Source organism: Pseudopodoces humilis, chromosome 6, assembly GCF_049639895.1.
Source record: "Pseudopodoces humilis isolate 2021_Gansu_Grassland_sample_001 chromosome 6, ASM4963989v1, whole genome shotgun sequence".
Lineage (NCBI taxonomy): Eukaryota > Metazoa > Chordata > Aves > Passeriformes > Paridae > Pseudopodoces > Pseudopodoces humilis.
In genome coordinates this window covers 54592173-54611313 of record NC_142205.1, presented here as the reverse complement: position 1 = coordinate 54611313, position 19141 = coordinate 54592173, and the positions used below count along the sequence as shown (strand labels likewise).

The 19141-nt window shown below is 41.7% G+C and overlaps 1 protein-coding gene across 15 annotated transcripts in view; it reads left to right on the top strand.

Moving 5' to 3' along the window:
* The window catches only part of ADGRL3 (adhesion G protein-coupled receptor L3), a 486649-nt gene that overhangs the window by 106448 nt on the left and 361060 nt on the right, over window positions 1-19141 (top strand). For 9 of the 15 annotated variants that reach the window (XM_088056057.1, XM_088056053.1, XM_088056056.1 and 6 more), the window contains exon 1: window positions 17223-17296. The exons of 5 other annotated variants lie outside the window; for them this stretch is intronic. The gene's annotated coding sequence lies outside the window, so the exon portion shown is untranslated. Of the gene's footprint in view, window positions 1-17222; window positions 17297-17425; window positions 17554-19141 lie in introns of those variants that run through there. One more of the 15 variants, XM_088056047.1, reaches the window with a different exon arrangement.

Sequence of the window (19141 nt, the reverse complement as noted above, 5' to 3'; positions counted from 1 at the left end):
GCTTTTGATTCATTTTTCATTCAATACTCAAGTAGCCCAGGCTTGGGTCATGTTGTGCAAGTGTTTTCCTGAGAGGGACTTACTCACTTTCCAGTGGGGTGTTCTTCAAAACCTATGACATGGCTCCTAGAAGCTGCATATCCATCTCAGCTGAAGGGTGAACAGGTGGATACATCCATGGTGTTTGTATTAAACAAATCTCCTGGTGCTGCAGCTGAAATTAGAAAATTTTCATGACAGTGACCAAATACCTCTACCGTGTAGACATCAAGAGCTATTAAAGGAACATTTTCCTTTCATTGCCTTGAGTTTCCTGTCACAGCAAGTATTTGTGCTACTTTGCACCAAAAAACTCACCTGTCTGTGTGGTAGGGAGCTGGCTCTTGTGTGAAAATCAGGATAGTCACAATCCAAAAGCTTTGCAAGTAGAACATCTTAGCAACTCCCAAATTTTAATAACATTTTATTGATAAATGTATCTATTGGATTGACTATGTGAAGTGTTGGAAGCACACCTATACAGGGGAAGAGCCTGGGACCTGGGCTTCTCATTCCTGCAGGTTTTCAGAGTTCCCTGTTGTGGCTTTAATTTTCTGAAAGTTTCAAGGGTACTGTCTTGGCCCACTCTCAAGGTGATGACGGGAGGTTTGTCATCGTCTTCAGCAAGCTGAAGATTTCCCTGAAGAGGATTCAAGGGGATGTGTGCCTTGACAGAGTTCAAGGTCAGAGAGAGAAAGAAAGTGTCCTTTTTCTTATACAAAAGCAGCCTTCAGCTCTCACTTCTGCTGCCCAAATGGCTGTGTAGTAGATGTGGCTGGGGCAGCCTCGGAGGGCGTTTCTAACCAGAGAGCGTGGTGTTAGCAGTCATTCAGGTGCCACAGTCTGTGGTTTGCGTCAAAGGCTGAACAGTGGGAGCACTGCCACACCAAAAGGCAGGTCTTCTGATGGGCTCTTCCAAAACCCAGACTGAATAATTCCATTCCCTTGGGGATGAGGCAAGTCCAGTGTGTTCCCCTCTGATCCGATGCATGTTTGGCATCACTGTTCTTCAATATATTCCAGTGGTCATAGTAGAGCTGGCAGGAGCTGGATGCTTGTGCTCACAGCTCTGCTCTAACTATAAGTTTGGGGAAGGTGTCCCGAGTGAATGCTTTTTAGAACATCAAAAGCCATAACAAAGTCAAGATGAACTATAAAGTTCCTGAGAGTTTACAGCTTTCCCTATAGTCTTAGCTAAGCAAAACTTGACTTTTTTTTTTTTTCCCAAGTGCAAATTCAAGCTGAGGCAATAATTAGTATCCTGTTTGTTTGTTTGTCACCTTGAAGGAAGAAAGGTCAAATATAGTCAGACTGAGAACTACTTTGCCTTTCCCCGTTGAAGCATTTAATTAGATTTATCATGTAATGTAAAAAAGAGATAGTAGAGAGCTTGTTGAAATGACTTACCCATTTAAGACTTCTTTTTTTTCCCCTCTCTTTTTATTTCTTGCTGGCTTCATAGACCAATTTATAATTTTTCTGAAGAAATGACAGGTTTAAACACTTAACCCTTCTTGCAGAGAACAGGCAGGGTTGTTTTTTGTTTGTTTTTTTTTTTTCTTTTTGTTTTTAGAAGAGAGGGTAGTAAATCAACACAATATACAAATAAAACTACTTCTGTATAAGGAGGCACTTTATAAAATGCCCAGAATGAATGTCCTACAACTGCTGCCTCTTTTTTTCCTCCCCCCAGAATACATACATAAATGCTATATGCACAATTATTTGAAAATAGACTAATTATTTCTTGGGGTTTTTCCCAGTATTTTTTCACCTGTCTTTCCTGGTTTTGTTTGGCTTTTCTCTCCTTCTTGTTTTTTTTTGTTTTGTTCTGGTTTTTTTTTTTCTGGTTTCTTTTTTTCTTTATTCTCTTAATATTTTTCTTTTCTTCCCTTCCTTGGAACAGGATTGCTAGATAACTGGAACTGCCCATGTTGGGTTGTGAACTTGGTTCAGTGGTTTTCATGATGCAATGCAATTGCAGGGAAGAGAGAGGCTGTGTGGATTGTTGGGTTACAGATCAGGATTGATGTGTGTCACAACAGCTGAAGAACCCTAAACATTTTTTTTCCCCTTCAGTCTTATCTTGATTCATTGGAGTTACAGCTGGAAGGATGCTTCCCATATTCTCTCTCCTGCAGTGCAGTGTTCCTTCATGCCTGCAACAGGGACAGACACTGATTTTCTTTAAAATCCCAATATAACTCCCTTCTGTGCTCACCCACAGGACTATGCTACCCTGGGGGTATTTTTCACCTATGTAAAAAATGTACCTATATACCTATTTCTTACTCATTCACTGTTTAAGGTATGCATTGAAGTGCAGATGTAACTCCCCCCCCCCAAAAAAAAAAAAAGAAGTCAAAACAGCAGAGTGGATTTGCAGTAATACCTGTGTCATGGTATTAAAACTGGAATTTTTCTGAAACTTCTTTCCCCTGTGTGTTGTCCCATCCATTTTATCTCCCAGAAAGCTGAAGTTTGTAACCACTTTTAATCCAGGTCTTTTTGCTGTCATAACTTTTAGTAGTGATGCAAAGCCCCAGAGGGGATTAGCCAACCTGAACATTCCAAATTTTAAACTTCAGTAAGTCTTGAGTTATAAGTAGGGGAAAAAAAGCCTTTCTCAGTCATTTTCAAATCAACTTACTATCTGCCTCACCATACCTTCCTCTCCTGCTCCTGCAGTAAAACTGCACTTTTTTGGTGAATGTAGAATGAAAACCCTTAAAGGGAAAAATCGTGCTCATCCTTCCTCAGCATGGAGAGGTGTGTCAGAGCCTGGAAAAGGCCAGAACACAAGGATGACTTTTCAGTCTCTCCTACATGAAGAAATGCTCCTGTGAGCCCCACCCCTAGCCAACATCTTGCAGGCACTAATTGCACCTCGCTTTTAGATTGAACACCTAAACCTGCTGACTGTAAAGAGGGAAGAGTTGAACGTCTCAGTTTCTAAATCATGGAAAGCACTCTCCAAAGGGGATACCTTTTTGCAGAGCCATCAGGAGCCAGCAGATCTCCTCATTTGTGTCAAGAGCTACTTGGTGGCAAGTCAATAAAACAAGCAAAAAAAAAAATTATAATGTTTTCATTATCAGTTACATCTGTGTGGATGCAGAGACATGTAGAACTGCTTGACACTTTCCCAAAGCCTTCTTCAAAAATGCAGCAGTACTTGGTGACAGAAATTAAGACACATACCTCAGCAAATGCCCATAGGCTGGAGTCTGTAAGAATGAAGAGGGAAAGACAGATTTACTGTCACACCTGGAAGGAAAAAAAAATAATTCTTAGAAAGTGGACAAGACAATTATAGGATTACTGCGGTCAAAATAGTCCTATGGAGTGGGGTTTTTTGTTGAGTTCTTTGGGTTTTTTTCAGTGGTGGAAATATATCTATTTCTGCACAGCACATTTGTATTCATGCTGCTTAGACATGCCATTAAAATAGCAATTCAAAAGTCAATATTATATTTAAATGTCAGACAGTTGAGATTTCAGTTATTTCTTAGCAAAAAGGCTCCAATTGAGAACATACCAGCACATAGTCTTGTAGGTGGAAATAACCTGTAATGCACAACTATTAACCAAATAGGCAGAGCTATGTGGTGTCCATTTTATTTGTTTTTTTTTCCGAATTGTTCCACATTTTAAAAACAACAATAGGAAAGCCCGTGAATGTGTAACTGATTACCATAAGCATTTTGTGTTTGGTACATTAATTTGTGGGGATTTTGTAAAAGGTGACTGTTTGGCTGGTTGTGCTTTAATTTTCAATGGACTTCAATAACTTACCGGGTTGATGATGAGGAAGAGTCTGTCTGGACAGGGTAAAACATAGGTGGAGGAAGACCTGGGTGATGCAGTCTCATCAACTTGGTTGTGGAATGCAGCACGTGTGTTGGTACAGCAGCCCCTCCCCTGGCTTTGATCCAGGTTTGTTTCTATTGCATCTTAGTTCCCAAGTGAAGGAATTAAGGAGTCCCACTGGAGTAGGAGCAAATGATTTTAGTTAACAGGTCTCTATTTCTTTAGAAAGCATTTCACATATTCAGGAGGAATTGTATTTATTCTAGAGAAAAACAGGGTGTTGAGCAGTTTCTTAGCTATATGTTAAAAGGGAGGGGGCAAGGAGGATGAGAAATAGTCTTATGCCATCCTTGGTTGTTGGTTCAAATGAAAATGTGGAAATTAACAGTGCAAACTAAAAGCCAGATTCAAATGTGGCATATTGTTAGAGGCACAGCCATAATTTGCTTATGATATATTAAAAAACAGAAACACCTCAAGCTGAATTAGGTAGTTGATTGCCAGTTCCCTCCTGCATAAATGCCATTAGATGCCTAAAGTTACAAATTGCTTTAATAACTTTCACAACTGATTGGTAATCACCCTGCAGTTAATGCAATAGGGAAAACACCTCTTGCTAAATTCATTGTCTTCATTTCCTCCTGCATAATTTCCAAGGTGTAGAGATAATTTTCAACAGATGCCAAGCCAGAAAGGTCATCTGTTAAGTTTTACTTAAAATCACATTCATATCTTCCTTTTTCAGTGCACATAACTATATATCCAAGCCAGCTTTTCTATGCCCTGTTGTCCAGTGCAGCTTTGTGCAGTACACTCCAGCATTTGGCTGCTTGTTAGTCCCAAGGAGATCTTTGCATCTGAGTAGAAAAGGTGCTGAAGGCAAGTTTGCCAGAGTTGTTCTTGCTGTGTGTCCGTCCAGGCAGCTGGAGAATCATGCTGTAAACCCCCACAGCAGCGCACTTAAAGCCTAATAAAACCATGTGAGCTGAAGAATTGCAGTTCAGGATAGACTGGTTTGATGCAGTTGAGGGTTTTTTGTGTCCTCCCAAAGTAGTAAGAGTTACAATAATGGGTCTCTGGAAAAGTCCCATAAAATTGTGTTGTCGTTTAAGGATAAAATTAGTGGCTGCCAGTTAATGATGCAGGAATTATATACACGGCACTGAGCTGAGTGCAACATTTTACCTCTTGCAAGATTTCAGAGACATTAATGTCCCTTAACAAACATCTGAAGGTAATTTCAAAAGGTGGGGGTGATTACAGAAAAGAGCACAGCGGTGTTTTAGAGCCGAGATTGCCTATGTATTAGACAGCTCTGACAGAGCGTGTAATTAATTTTTTAAGTGTTTATATTAAAGAATAAATAACTAGTAATACATATGGCACATTATAAGTGTTTCAAGTGTGCTGTAGTTGGCCTAGATGTTAAGTTATGGCTTTGTTGTGGTTTTTAGCAGAATCAGCATTGGTAAAATTGGCCATTTAGGGTCAGGTTTTCTCAAGTGCATTTAGCACACTTAAGAGCATGAATACGGTGGCCTTGTTTTGGGAAAGTCTTCACCTCCAGGCTGTGTATCAGCAAAATTCAAGAGTATGGTGGTGGTTTCTGCCATCCTTGCTGTCCTCAAAAAAAAGTCAGCTGATTTCTCCTGCAGTCTCTGCTGACAGTGAGTATCTAAATGTGTGCTGAGCGCTTTTGAAACTCTGGTCCTTAGCTCTTTATATGATCTATTATTTTATATGTAGTGCATCTAAAGAAGAATATGTATGATTCATATACACATACAGGAACAACACAGAGGGATCATTTTAATATAAATCCCAGTGCTGTTTGTTATGTTCTGAAATATTGCATAGAATAATTCAAATATTTATAGATGGTAGTTCAGCTTGTGCTTTGCTTGCAGCATTTGCCTTTTTTCATGTCTCAGTTGAACCGTTCTTCCTTCCTTCCTTTGCAATGTAAACACTGCCCGTGCCCAGCACGGTCCTTCTGCTTCTCCCTCTGGAAACTCAAATGTGAAAAACACCCCTTGGATCCTGGCTCCCATTTTCTGCCCTGGTCGCTGGAGCTGTATCCAGGAGCAGGGCTGCATTTCTTCGCCACAAGCTCCTTAAGAAATGGAGGACTTTGCTCTGCTTTCTGTGGAGCGGGTCCTTTTGGGGCTCCTAAGGCAGAGGAGTTTGCGTAACAGCTCCGTGTATATAGAGTGAGTTGTGACTGTGCTAGATGTGGAGTGATGATTAGAAGGGCATTAACATCTGCGTTTTCGTGCCGACCACACACGGTGTCTTGGCCCGGCAGTCCCACCCTGGGGGCTTCCTTCTAAGCAGCTTCTTTGCACTGTCAAACAAAAAGGGTTTTTCTTCCTTACCAGGAAAGCCCCAAGAACCTCTTAGGTTTGAGATGTTCCTGGAAAGAGGGTTTGATATAATTACCCATACAGGTTTTCGTCTTGTCATCAGCACTGGAGGGTAATTAATCTGAATATATGAAGTTGCCTGTTTAGGAAGTTGCACATTTTTGCGTGTTTCTCCTTTTGCTCGTGCTTTAATTCTTCAGTGCCTGGCTAGGAGACAGAGAAGCAGTAAAGTGTCAACATTGAGAAGTGTGGTATAATATTAAAATGCTCTGGTTTCCATTGAACAGATGATGGCAAGAAGTTATTTTAATGGGTTTGTTGAGAATTGTGCTTTCAAAGACTCTTTAAATTAATGCAGACTGTGCTGCTGGGATATGTATGGGAAACAGCCATTTTAATTAGGAAGATACACTTGGAAATAAAAAGTCATTTTTTAAATGTAATTTCCTTTGTGAGTGTTTTACTGACCACTTGAATTTATTTACCACACAGACCTAGCGATAAAATAGGTATTTATGGGTTGGTTTTTAATTAGAAATAATGGCTGGTAGAGCTGAAGTGATTAATCATCTTATCCATATTGGCTGTGGTAGTCCTAGTGAAAGACAGTTGTATTGACAGTTTAGAGAGTGATCTAATGGCGTGTTTTGTCCTTAAACAGCACCGCCACCAACGCAGTCACCTTTTGGTGTGAGAGAGGAGAAAACAGGCTATCCCACTTCAGTGAGCTTCACATGGGGATGACTGAGGAGATGCTTGACAAAGCTGGGGTTTTGGCCTTCTGGCTGTCACTGACATCCAAATAAGAGCAATTAAAAGAGTAATCCAGTGACGTGGCTTTATGTCTCCATGCAAATGGCGCTTGGAGGGAGTGGACCAGGGATGACAGATTTATGGAGAGAGTGCTAATGACAGTAGGCTTGCTGCTGAGACACTTGGGCAGATGCAAGTGAGTATTGTTTCAGGAAGGATCAGAGATTTTCAATCAGCCTTTTCTTTCTTGGTTGAGAAGCATGGGGACAAAAATTACAAGAAACCCAACTTAACAGCTTTAATTTCCTCAGCAGAAAGAGGGTAAGAGTTTGGGGAGCGTAGCACAAGGAGAGTTTTGCATGTAATGCCAGTTAGCTTATTGAGTCATACATTTCCTTCACCCTCTCTGCCCGAGGAGGTTTCTACTCCATATTTCAAAATGCAGTGTGCAAGAACCAAGAGCCAGTGTGGGGTGCGGTGTATATTTTAGCATGGAAGAAAAGACAGCCAATGCATATAATTTTGTGGGAAGTAATGAAGTGTCGTGGAAAGTGCATGAAATGAATGTGTTTTTATGTACTCATTTTAGAAATCGTTAAGGATAATATTTGCCTTTTTGTGAAAGGGTGTTTGCAGAAATCTGCATCCGTGTGTGAGCTGTGTGACTGCTGATACCTGTTTTTCACTCTGAAGTTATGCTGATTATCTTTGCCAGAATCAAGGCACTTTCTCCCTTTTCAGTATCCATAGGAACCCACTGGGGATGAAAAAGCCTGACATTGGATTCCCAGCTTTTGTTTCCCTAATCAAAAATAAAGGTATAATGGACAAGAAGAAGCAATTTCATTTAGTCTACTCATCACAGCAGGTTTTATTATTCGGTTGAATCTTGCTGCTGTATTTTATTAAATTACACTTCTGTTTGAGTTTGCAGCATCGCTTTTCAAGGAGAGCCCACTGCAGCCCCTTTTGCAATAATATGTGCTTTCTTATAAGCTTAGTGTTCACTAAGTGAGCTTGAACTTTCTCCCTGGCCTGCCTAGTTTCTGACTTTGGTGCAGAAACCAAATCACTGCCTGCCTGTTCTGCCTGTTTGTTGCCCCCTGCCCCATCCTGCAGATTGGAGCCTGTCCTTGCTAATGTAGGCAAAACAGAGGCAGGGCTACATCACATTGCTGGCTGATTTTCTTAACAAAACAGGCTTTGCAAAAGCTGCTTAAATTCAATTTGCATTTGTAAAATAAAAACACAGCACAGCGTAGTCCACTGGGAGATTTTTCATGCTATGCAGGTATATTTTCAGAAGTGGTAATCAAATATTCTGGTGCCGTACACACACGGTTTCTGGTTTAGCTGTGGTCCTTTTGTTTTGTTTGGGATGAAAGTGAATGACTGTTGTTGCTTTCCCATTGAAGAAATCCATTCACAGGACAAGAGAAATGTAAGTGGCTCTGAAAATGCTGTTTATAGACTTGAAAACCGGTTGAAAGGCAGTTTTGTCACCCTCTAAACCTTCATGGTGGTTCATGTGTATGGCCAAAGCCCCTTCATCTCGGAGGGAGACCTGTGGTAGCTGACGCTGAGCCCAGGCAAGTGTGAGAGAGCTGCACCATCACTGGTGAGATGAAAAGACATTTACTTTGTGTGTCATTTTACTGCCTGCTCATCAGAGCAGACCTGCTTTGTGAATAGCAAGGGTTCCAGGCATCAGAGGGAGCACACAAAAAATGGTGGAATAATTCCATAGACTTGAAAAACAAGTCTCTGGGTCCATACAGGGTACAACTTGATGCCTGTGATGTTGGTAAGGTATTATATATTAAGGTATAAATCATATTTAGGCATTTATTTTTGTTCTACCTGATGTTGTCTGTGTCTGCCTGTAATGTTTTTCTACTGATTGAAGGCTGAGAACTTACAGAAACCCTCTTAAAAACCTTCTCAGGAAGAACTTGCTGGAACTTCTTTTCTGCAAAGGGGCTTCTTTTAAACAAGACCCCTTGCATAGTCATTTGGACTATGAGAGCCCTTATTTTCAAATGTGCAGGATTTCTCCTCTCTTTCCCTAGAGCACTCTGAACCCAGTGTTTAGGTGGCCATGATTTATGTGGGGGTGAAGGGCAGGTTTTGGCGTCTCCTAGCCGCTCACGTGGCCATGTAGAGTGGCCTCACAAGCCATTTTCTTTTCAAAGTTCTTTCAAAAAATCTGTGAGCAAGACTTAATTTATGCATTAGACAGAGACCCTGTTTGATAGTTTACAGCCAGTGTGTATGAAGTAAGTATGGCTTTCATTAAAGAGGAGACATGTATTTTAGCTCAGCTGAGGGATGGGGAAACCTGGGCCATAAAGACAATATTGTAGTATAGCCTCCCTTTTTAATACCAAGCTGTGTGCTGCACTTCTGAAAAGCCTGGAGTTCTGGGGGCTGAGTTGATCAGAGCTCAGCATGCTTTTTTTCCCTTGCCTTATAACCCTTGTTAACTTTTCAACTTGTCAAGTACATGGTGGTTTATGAAATTTTAAAGCTAACAGTATGCTGCGTGGGGATGTCAGCGATACGCTAGACTTTTGAGTGCATCCTGAGATGAATAAATCATGAAGTCAGAGAAAGTTGCAATTAAAGAACCCAAACCTTGATGCTTGAAATATTAGACTTGGGTTTGTGTGACTTTAAACAATAATCACGGCTGGAAGAAGTCCACACTTGAATTGTAGATCAGCAATAGGAAAAAGAAAAAAGGTATCTCTGAAATATGTGTCTCTTCCAGGGCATCAGACTGATATTTACTGACCTTAAGTGGAATTATTATTGAAGGAGTCAATTCCCTTCAGCTCAAACAGGTAGATATCCTCCTACCACAGTGGAGATGGAAATTGCCTGGCCTGGTTTCCTCCTGGTCCCGCTTCTTTATAAATTAAGATAATCCTTAGTTTGATGTTTACTTAGTCGGTGACCTTCCTGTTTTTCACAGTCTCTGTAAAGATGCTGCAGGTTATATTCATTTCTGTTAGAATCCACTATGGCTTTAGCTGCTACACTGTGACTGTGGGTCAAGGCAAGGGTTGCATTAACATTTCATCCCATCCCCGGCTCCCCAGTCGCTTTTGAGATATTTCTGATTTTCCACAGACTTGAGATGAGCAGCCGATGTGTCTCATGCTTGCAATTGCTTCTTATTTTAGCTTTTCCCTTAAAAAAGTGTGGAAAAAAAAAAATTGTCATTATGGCTGTGTGTTTCAAGAGGGTCTCCGTGGGAATTGTGCGCTGTCTGTCAGTAGGGACACCCGGTGAGTCACGTCTTTGACTCCACATCCATGAGTAATCTCCCTGACTTCAATAGGATTACCCAGGTGTTTAAAATAAAACTATGTTGTAGAGGTCTGTGGGATTATAGGACCAGAAAGATTGGTTGCGTGGCTAGTCACCAAGATTTTCTTTTATTTTCTCATTTTATGAGTTTGAAAAGTCAATAAAAAATAATGCAAAACACATGCATGATTAAGGCATGGGCTTAGCTGCTGCTGTGCCGGGAAGTTCACAGTTAGGGTTTCTGGAGGAACTCTCTCATGGTTTTTCTTCCTTACCGTGTTTTCACTATAAAAAAATGTGTATTATGTGTCCCTATATATGAACTGATAGCACTCCAGTTAAGGTCATTTTCAATTAAAAACTAATTTGTTTGATCAATCTGACTGGTTCAGGTGGATGCACCGCTTGGCCTTGGTTTCATGTGGTTTTGTTTTTCTCTCCTCAGTTGTTTCTTGGTATCACCCTTATTGCTGTGGTTTCCAAATAGCTTCCAGCGGTGCACATCTGTACATGCTCTTTCATCTGCTCCCCAGGGAAAGACGGATGTGGAGTCGAGTGTTTTGCTTGTGAAGGTTTACATAACCATGCACATGCTTATGTGGGTAATGTATATGTATGTGCTATTCTAGAAAAGGGAAGTAAGTGCAAAATTACCCTTACACCCCAGGCCAAAGGTTTGTCCGCCCTGAGCAGCGGCCAGCAAACCCCTGCCCACTCTGTGAACTAACCTGGCCCAGCTGCAAATTTACACACCCCCACTGCTCTGACCTGGGTGATCTCCATGGCCACAAGGGCACTGAGGGTCTCTTCAGTAACAGCAAAGTATATTTAGAGCTTGACTGGAACATTTTATTTTTAATTTTTTGCAGGCTGAAAAAGGTTAAAAATCATCATGTTACCTATGTATGTACAGAGTCCCAAAAGTATTCCTCCTGAAGTCCTCCCTCCTTCCAGGTTGTCCTCTTTTTCTGACTTCCCTGTGCTGCTGTGAATGTCCTGCCACCATCCCTCCCCTTCAGAGGCTAACAGGATCCACTTGTACAAGTTTGTATGGGAAACATTAATATGGGGAAAAGGTAGTTGGAAACCAAAACACTAAGTATATGGATTTCATCTTAATTTATGAAAATTGATTTTAGATTTTATTTTCCCTCCTGTGAAACATTTTTAAAATTATAGGATTATTAACCTGCTAGCAGAACTTACTTATTCTAGTGAAAATGGTAGTTTTCTCATGGTTGGAAGCTTACTCGGATGCAAGATAATATAGAACTCACACATGTCTAATTTTTGATTTAAAAAAGAAAAGCTGTGGAAACCTGTTGTTAAGATTTGAGCATGCTGGTGACACAAGATGTATCTACATCTTAAATGGACTTTAGCTGGAAACAAGGAAGAAATGCTTTTTTTTTATCGGTTTGTTTTTTATCACCTATCAACAATGCAGTGGGAAACATAAAATCCATGGCAGGGATGTAGGAATAGTTCTCTTTCAGACACAGCACATACAGAAGAGGGAGTGGAGGGACTAGGTTCACATTTCTCTTCCATGGTGTTTTACGTCCATTAAGAGTGTGCCTGAGCTGGTTTCACTGAGATGTTCCTTAAAGTGAAATAATTTGAGCATGCAGTCATTCTGCCCCTGTCTTCCCCTCCCCTCTCTGACTCTTCAGTAATTGCATCCTGGTTCACATTAATTTGGTACGCAATTGTTAAGAAATAAGACGCTTGCCAAGATGCAGAATTAAAGTGATTGCCCTTTTGTCTGCAGAAACAGTGGAAGCTAATAATTATTACTCTTATATTTTTGTTGCGAAAACTTCTCTCTCCCTCTCTCAGTTTCCCAGACCTGTGTTTTTCCTTTGACAAAAAGCGATCTGATTTGATGTACACAGGCAGTACTTCAGAATCTATCAGTCACAGCCACAGCCTTCCCAGCCTGCTGTATATTAATAAGCAGATGTGTCATCCTGCAGACTGCTCAATAATAGATCTTTTTAAGAACTGCTTTTCCTCTGTGTAGTTCAGGTACTCCAGAACTAGAATTTAAGCACTGCTTTCATTTTATATAGAGATATCAGGAGATACTCAGCCTAATGTAGAGTTGTATATTTGCATTTGCAGAACGTTTTGTCTTCCTTTATTCTCTTTGCAGACACAAGGCTTGCAATGCCAAATAGCTCATCAAGATATACAGTGTGCAGAGAGAAAATAATCTTAATGTCTGACTGTGAGGTTTTTTGTTGGTTTTTTTTTGGTTTTTTTTTCTTTCTTTCCCAAAATTACTTCCTTACATTGCTTCCAAAGGAGCCTGAGGACCTCAGAAGTACATAAAACCAGTTTTCCTGTCCCTGGGATGCCTGCTCCCCTGAGCATGCAGGGGTGCTGCCCTTGCTGAAGCAGCACTTCGGTCTCCTGGGCTCATTCCTGTGACTTTGCTTTGCTGTCCTGCAAACTCCTTGTCAAATGGTTTCTTCTGTCCATGCTGGTCTGTGGATTTTGATGAAAGCCAGAAATATCCCTGTTTTTTATTAATTTGGGCTCCTCCTGCCTTCTGCTGAAAATAAACAGGGCAGGAGGTGAGCCAGCTGGGAGAGAGCAAGGATATAAAACTGTGTTGCAGCTGATTGGAATGCCAACCAACTCTCCTCAAATTTTTTCCCCTGGATTCTGAGTGATTTCAAGGGAAATCAGGCTTTCTAGGACTCTTGCAAGACTGTTATGTAGAGATAGCAAGGAACAAATTGAAGTAACACATAAGGCATGCTGACGACCGCAAAGGTGCTGTAAAACAAACAGCAGGGCATGTTATTGTTATTATTCAAATATTATCCGGTTCCTGTAACATCTGGAAAGCCCAGACATGGATCGGAACCAGATGTGCTCTGTGCCTCATGACTGCAGAGCAGAGGGGGACACCTGCCCCAGAGCCTCCTCGTTGTGAGGCACCACAGATGGGGTGTAGGGAGGCTGTGGGCCAGGGATCTATATCAGTGATCTACACGTCAGCTTCAGCATGCCAAAAGCAGAGTCTGTTTAAAAATCCGCCAAATAAATGCAAGTGGAGATGCATGTGTTGACTTCAGTGACACAAGGCCAGGAGTGGGCTTTTTGACCCTCTCAAAACAGATGTGGGGGTCTATCTTTGGTACTGCAGCAAGGGGAAGGGCTTAGGGAAGGACCAGAGAGAGTTTTCCAGCAATGAGAGTGTCTCTTCTCTGCATGCCAGTGTAAGAGAAAACACGGTTGTTTGGTTTTCAAATATACAAGTTCAGGGGAACAGGTGCCATGGCAGAGTAGAGGTACAACTTGGTAGCAGTAGAGGTGATGTTCACGTTGGAGGTAAGCCATGAAAGAAAACCTGGAGCTAAAAGCACGGCGTTTATTCTGGATGTGTGAAACAGAGGTAACCACAAAAGAAAAACATGGAAGTGGGATGTGGTCAAAGCAAGAAGGTGCAGAAAGGATCTTCATGGCAGCATTTAGAAAGAAAACAAATGTGTCAGGATGATTTTCTGCAACATCGCAGGAGAGGATGTTGCAGTAACCAAAACACGAGTCCTTGCAAGGAAGGGATAAAACATTCTGTGGAGCTGAACCCCTTCTTGGGTACAGCAGGGAAAATGTGTGTATGTAAAGCACAGCCTTAGGAATCCGGGTGCACCCTGGCTTTTGGTGAGCTTAAATAACCTGCTGGGACCATGCTTAAAGCAGAATCACAGCAGAGTGTAAGCAGGACCACAGTGAGGAGGCCAGCAGTGTCCCTGGGGAGTAGAAGGGGGAAGATAAAATGGGAGCAGGAAGAAGCAGGGAGGGGAAGAAAATGTCGCCTTAGCTGCTTCTTGCATAGTGATAAATGTTTTTGTAATAAACCCTTCCTGGAAGGAGGGAGAGCTGCATGGCCAGGCTTCCCAGCATAGAACAGCATCACTTGGAGCTGCAGGGAGCCTGGTTTTCTGAATTGGGTTGTGACACTCAAGCTGATTTTAACATGAGACTTTGTGTGCAGTATGTCATAGTTCCTGTTCTATTTAATCCTGTTGTTTTTGTTTTCTGGTAAACAATAGCTTTTAATAGTTTTTTTACTTGCTTCTACTAATTAGTCACCCATCCACTTTCAAGTTGTGTCCAACAGCTGAATTTTACATGGCTTTCCCTAGGCAGCATTTTGATTGGCACCTATTCTTCTGTCCGGCTGCCAGTGTCCACAAATCATAAAAAAACCCAATTTATCTTTCTACCCTTCTTTCAAATATGATTGAAAAGAGCCCCTGGATTCAGAGGCACAGGAGAGGGAGTGAAGACAATTAAAAGAGACCCAAAAAAGAGTGGTCTCAGTTCCTTAGGAAACATGCAAAAAAAGGTTGCACTCCAGAATCTGGGGGAGCTAGAGAAAAAGTGCTTTTTATTTTAAACAAACTTCACAGTGTGCTGTTGGGTGGGCTGGTTTTTGTGGGTTTTCTTTTAGGACGGCTGGTTTATTTTCTCCCCCAAATTTGATTTAAATCTGGTGAAACTTCTGCTGAACCTTCAGGGCAATGAATTTACTTATGCAGTCATTATATTTGTATGATGGATTTTAAAGTCAAAGGAATGCTGCCTGCCTTCTGCAAGTCAAAGGAAGCTTGCTTGCAGTTGTGAGGGAGGCGTGCGAAGCACCTGGCTTGGTACAGAGCTTTGGCGGTGGAAAGACTCCTTAAAAATTCCTAATTGATTCTAAAAATTAAGCCATTATGTAAATGTTTGTAATTCTGGGCTGCTCTGAGAAGCTTCATTAGTAGGAATACAAGAGCAGGAATTAATTTTACTTATGTGTAATGAAGAGTGGATGAGTCCTGAGGAAAGACTGCAGAGGGAAGGAGGGAAAGGAATGCTTGTTCCCCCTTTACCAGCTCTGTTCATGAAGTGCCATTTCACAGGGATTACCTTCCTATTTGTTTTTATTTTATGGGGGGGATATCTGTGAATATATAGTGTGAGATTACACTTTTATTGTCTGCCATGAATCCCTCGTAAGGATAGGACAATGTGGAAATGTGCAGCCAATGTTGCATCCCTGGGATGCATTAGGGATCTCTGTCTCCACCAGTAATGACCAATTAATGACCACTGAGATAAGCAAATGAGAAGTCAGGGCTATTTAGAGCTTTAACTCATTATTTCATGACCACCCACAGACAAAGAGGCCAATATTAGTGTAGTTTTATTTAATGAGTATTTCAGATGAGTATGGGACTCACACCACAGTCTGCCAGGGGGGCTGCCTGGACATTTTGCTTCCAGCCTGTGTGATACCTTTATGAAATCGCATAACTGGAAGAAAATCCCAGATCTATGTGGTGGCTGGATGAAGTTTGTTCAGTTGCTGCTCAGCTGGAGTAGGCTGGAGGGATTTCCTGGAGGACTTGGCACAAGCTTCGATGTTGATGCACTTCAGGTCAACGGAAGTGAAATTTCAGGTGTACTTCTTGTGCCAAATTTGCTGTGCAGAATGAGCCACAGAACATCATGTATGCACTCTCACAGAGTGGAGTCCATCACCAGTTAACCTGGTTTTGCAGCCCAACTCAGTGAGAAAAACATAAAATAGATAAAGTGGTGACAAAAGAGGTGTACTCTTGTGTCTGTTGAGCATCAGATTTTCAGACCAATAGTGAAGTAAGAAATGCTCTTTTATTTCAACAATTAAGATGGGAAGCAGGGACTTAAGGTAAGATCTTGGCTCCACTTGAAGGTGGGACTACTTCATAATTTTTGTGCCTCTAAGATGTATATTGTACTCCCTACATTGAGTTTTATTGGTTTCACTGGGCACCTGGTCATGTCTCAAAGCTGGATGTTTAATGACTGGTACTAATAAAATTTATTGACCAATCAGGATGGCAGAGAAGGCTTGGAATGAGCAAAGGAGGCAGAGAAATCTCAAAAGAATGAGGACAACTGAACGGGATTGGACAGACAATGGCATTAGTAGTGTGGGCAGAAGAGTATAGAGAACTCCACATATGATGCCACTAAAACCAGTTGCCTTGTTCCAACAGTAAGAAATGCCCCAACCAGCCCTTGTGGGTGGGACCTTCAGCAGCAAAAACACAAGTGAGGGGGAATATGCAGCACCTGAGAATGCTCTTCTGGCTGCTGGAACTGGACTGTTGACACCCCAGATACAGAAGTTGTACTACCAGGCATATTTCCTGACCTGCTGCTGTTTTACTTCTGTTGACAGCAATGGTTGCTGCCACTGGGAGCCTTCAGCATCCTCAAGCAGAATGTGTCCTTTGTTTTGGAAACAAGAAATTAAAAATCCTGCTTTTATTGCTTCATCCTGCACAGCCTCACGCAATGTGACAGCGTGATCCCTCCAGGTTTTATAATATGGGCTCCCTTTTCCAGGGCTTAGGGGGAGAGTGGTGTTATTAATGAGCTCTTCTGTGTGGCTCCTGGGCAAAGGAGAAGGAAAGAATAGGGGCATGTCCTTTTGTATTGCCCAGGCATCAAGATATGAATGCTTTGTAATAACAGAAGGGAACAGACAGGGGAGCCCTTGCAAATACATTTAGAAGAGGCTGTGGAGGTGATACAGATGCAGGTTTATCTCTGTAGCTTTGGGAGGGAAGGACAATTAGGTATTTCCATGCATGCCCCTCGCTGCTGCTTTCATTCCTGCATCCTGGGAGCCTTGCTGGGTCTCCAAGCGCCCCTCGAACCCACATGGCATGTAAATCCTCAAAAAAAAAAAAAAGAAAATTACAGTGACCAAGAAGTTGTTTTGCTTTGGTGCGACAGGTTCAGGGAGACAGTGGGAAAGTTTCACTACTCATCAGTGCTGAATCTGGGCTCCCAGCCCTGCCTTGTTAGTCAGGACTGAGGCATTATGGCTCTCAGCTGTGCCTGGGGAGGAGGTATTTTCCTCTTCTCCTCTCAGGTGCCTCCCATGTTGGGTGCTGGAGGGGATCCTGTTGTGTAACAGCTTATTGGAGTGCTCCTGCTCCTGCTTGAGAAGGCTGCTGGGGGTGATGGTGAGTCAGGGGTTTAGTGATTGATAATTCTTATCAGCAAAAAGAGGAATGGGCTTTTTCAGGTCTGGTTTTGTGAGTTCTTTGAGGCTTTCTCAATCAACAGAAATGGAATTTAGGTCAAATTAAATTGATGTGTTTGCAATAAGGCAGTGAGCCCATGTCCACTAGCTGCATCTCTTGAGTGGTGTGCAGTGGTTCTCTCTGATCCTCTCCACTCCTTGAGGCTGTTACCGCTTCTTCTTTTGCCTAAAACACAGGTAATGCCTTACACAGTGTCACAAAGGCTTAGTGTTTGTCTCAGGTGCTCAACCCAAAATGAGGCTATGCTCAAACTTAAAATGTTTTTAAACGTGAATTAATAGCTCTTAAAACTAATGTTCCCGGTGGTGGCAACATTTGTCAGCCAGAAGTGAAAAGGAGAAGTGAAAGATGAAGACTGTGTTATTTGAAGCCTCACATTATTGCACTTTGAAAGGGTTTATGGTGTTGTGGTTGCTCAGAGAAAAGCAGAGGCAGGACACCAATAGGCTGTGGGGAGCTCTGTGTGTCTCTGAAGCCCTGCCTTTATTATTATGCAGTGCAAGTGGCTGTTGGCACAAGAACAAATTCCACTGTAAATTATGTGTGATTTACATGAGAAGCTCATTAATTCTCTAACACCGGATTTAGATGGTTTCATTTGTAAAGGGTGTCATTTTAAACACCGCTCAAACATATTTCCTTCTATCTGCTGACTCAGAGTGTGTGCTGAGAGATGATAAACAATAAAGTGTGTATGTGTTCATAAATACATGCACACAGACACACATTAGAAAATGGAATCAATTAGAAGGTATGCGTGGTGTTTAGCAGTGCTGCCTGTGATACACAGATTGGCTGCCTATTTTATAATTCTGCCTGCCTCAATGCTTGTGTATTTTGGACCTTGCAGGGTTTTTTTGTTTTCCATTTATTGGTGTAGAGGTAAGCCCTTTTAATTTTGATTTTTAGTATTAAACTTGTATCTTAATGCTTACTCTGTGCTTCTATTGCCCTCATTTTAAGGGCTTCCCCTTCCTGGACAATTCTCTGCCCTGGCTTCTGGAGCAGCAAGACTCAGCATGAATGAGCAGTACAGTTCTGTGGCATAAGCAATAAACAGAATGTCTTTTTTTCTTTTTTGTTGTATGTTCCTGGTTTTTCTCAGCTCTGCTATAACTCAGAAGTTTGGCGAAAGTAATAGTCAGGAGGGGAAAAAAAAAAATCCCTTAGTAGAAATACTTTTTTACTGGGGGCTCTGCCTCTTGCTTCAAGACAGACACAGCTGATAGGCACACCCGAAAGTGTCTGTGGTTGCAGCTCATATGTTGAGGCAATGTAGTCCATAGTTTCATTTAATGCTGCTTTTGCATTAAAGCAGCATGACCCTTCTGCATTAGCTGAAAGAATTATATGCTCGTTTTCAGCTTGCACTTATTGTTTTAATCCAGCATCTGGAGCTATGTGTTCCCTGATATAGGGCTGATGTCGAAATTTGGACGATGGTGTAAGTGTTTTATCATACGTTCACGTGCTGTTCGGGTTTAAGTTGCAGCTTATAATTATTTTAAGTGGGCAGTTGCTCTTTAGAAAATCTTAAGCTTGACGCAAACAATAAATGCAGGACAAGCTGCCAGACTCACCTTTGAAGTCTCTCTGGCCTAAGGAAACTGTTCCTTGACATCTCATTACTTTCCTTCTCTTATTAGAAACAAATGTGGATTTCCTACACGTAGATTAAATATGGCCTGAATTAAGAAAGCTGAGTTAGGCAGCAGCAAAAGAGGAGAAATTATGCCATGCTCCACTGCGGTTTTGTTTATCAGG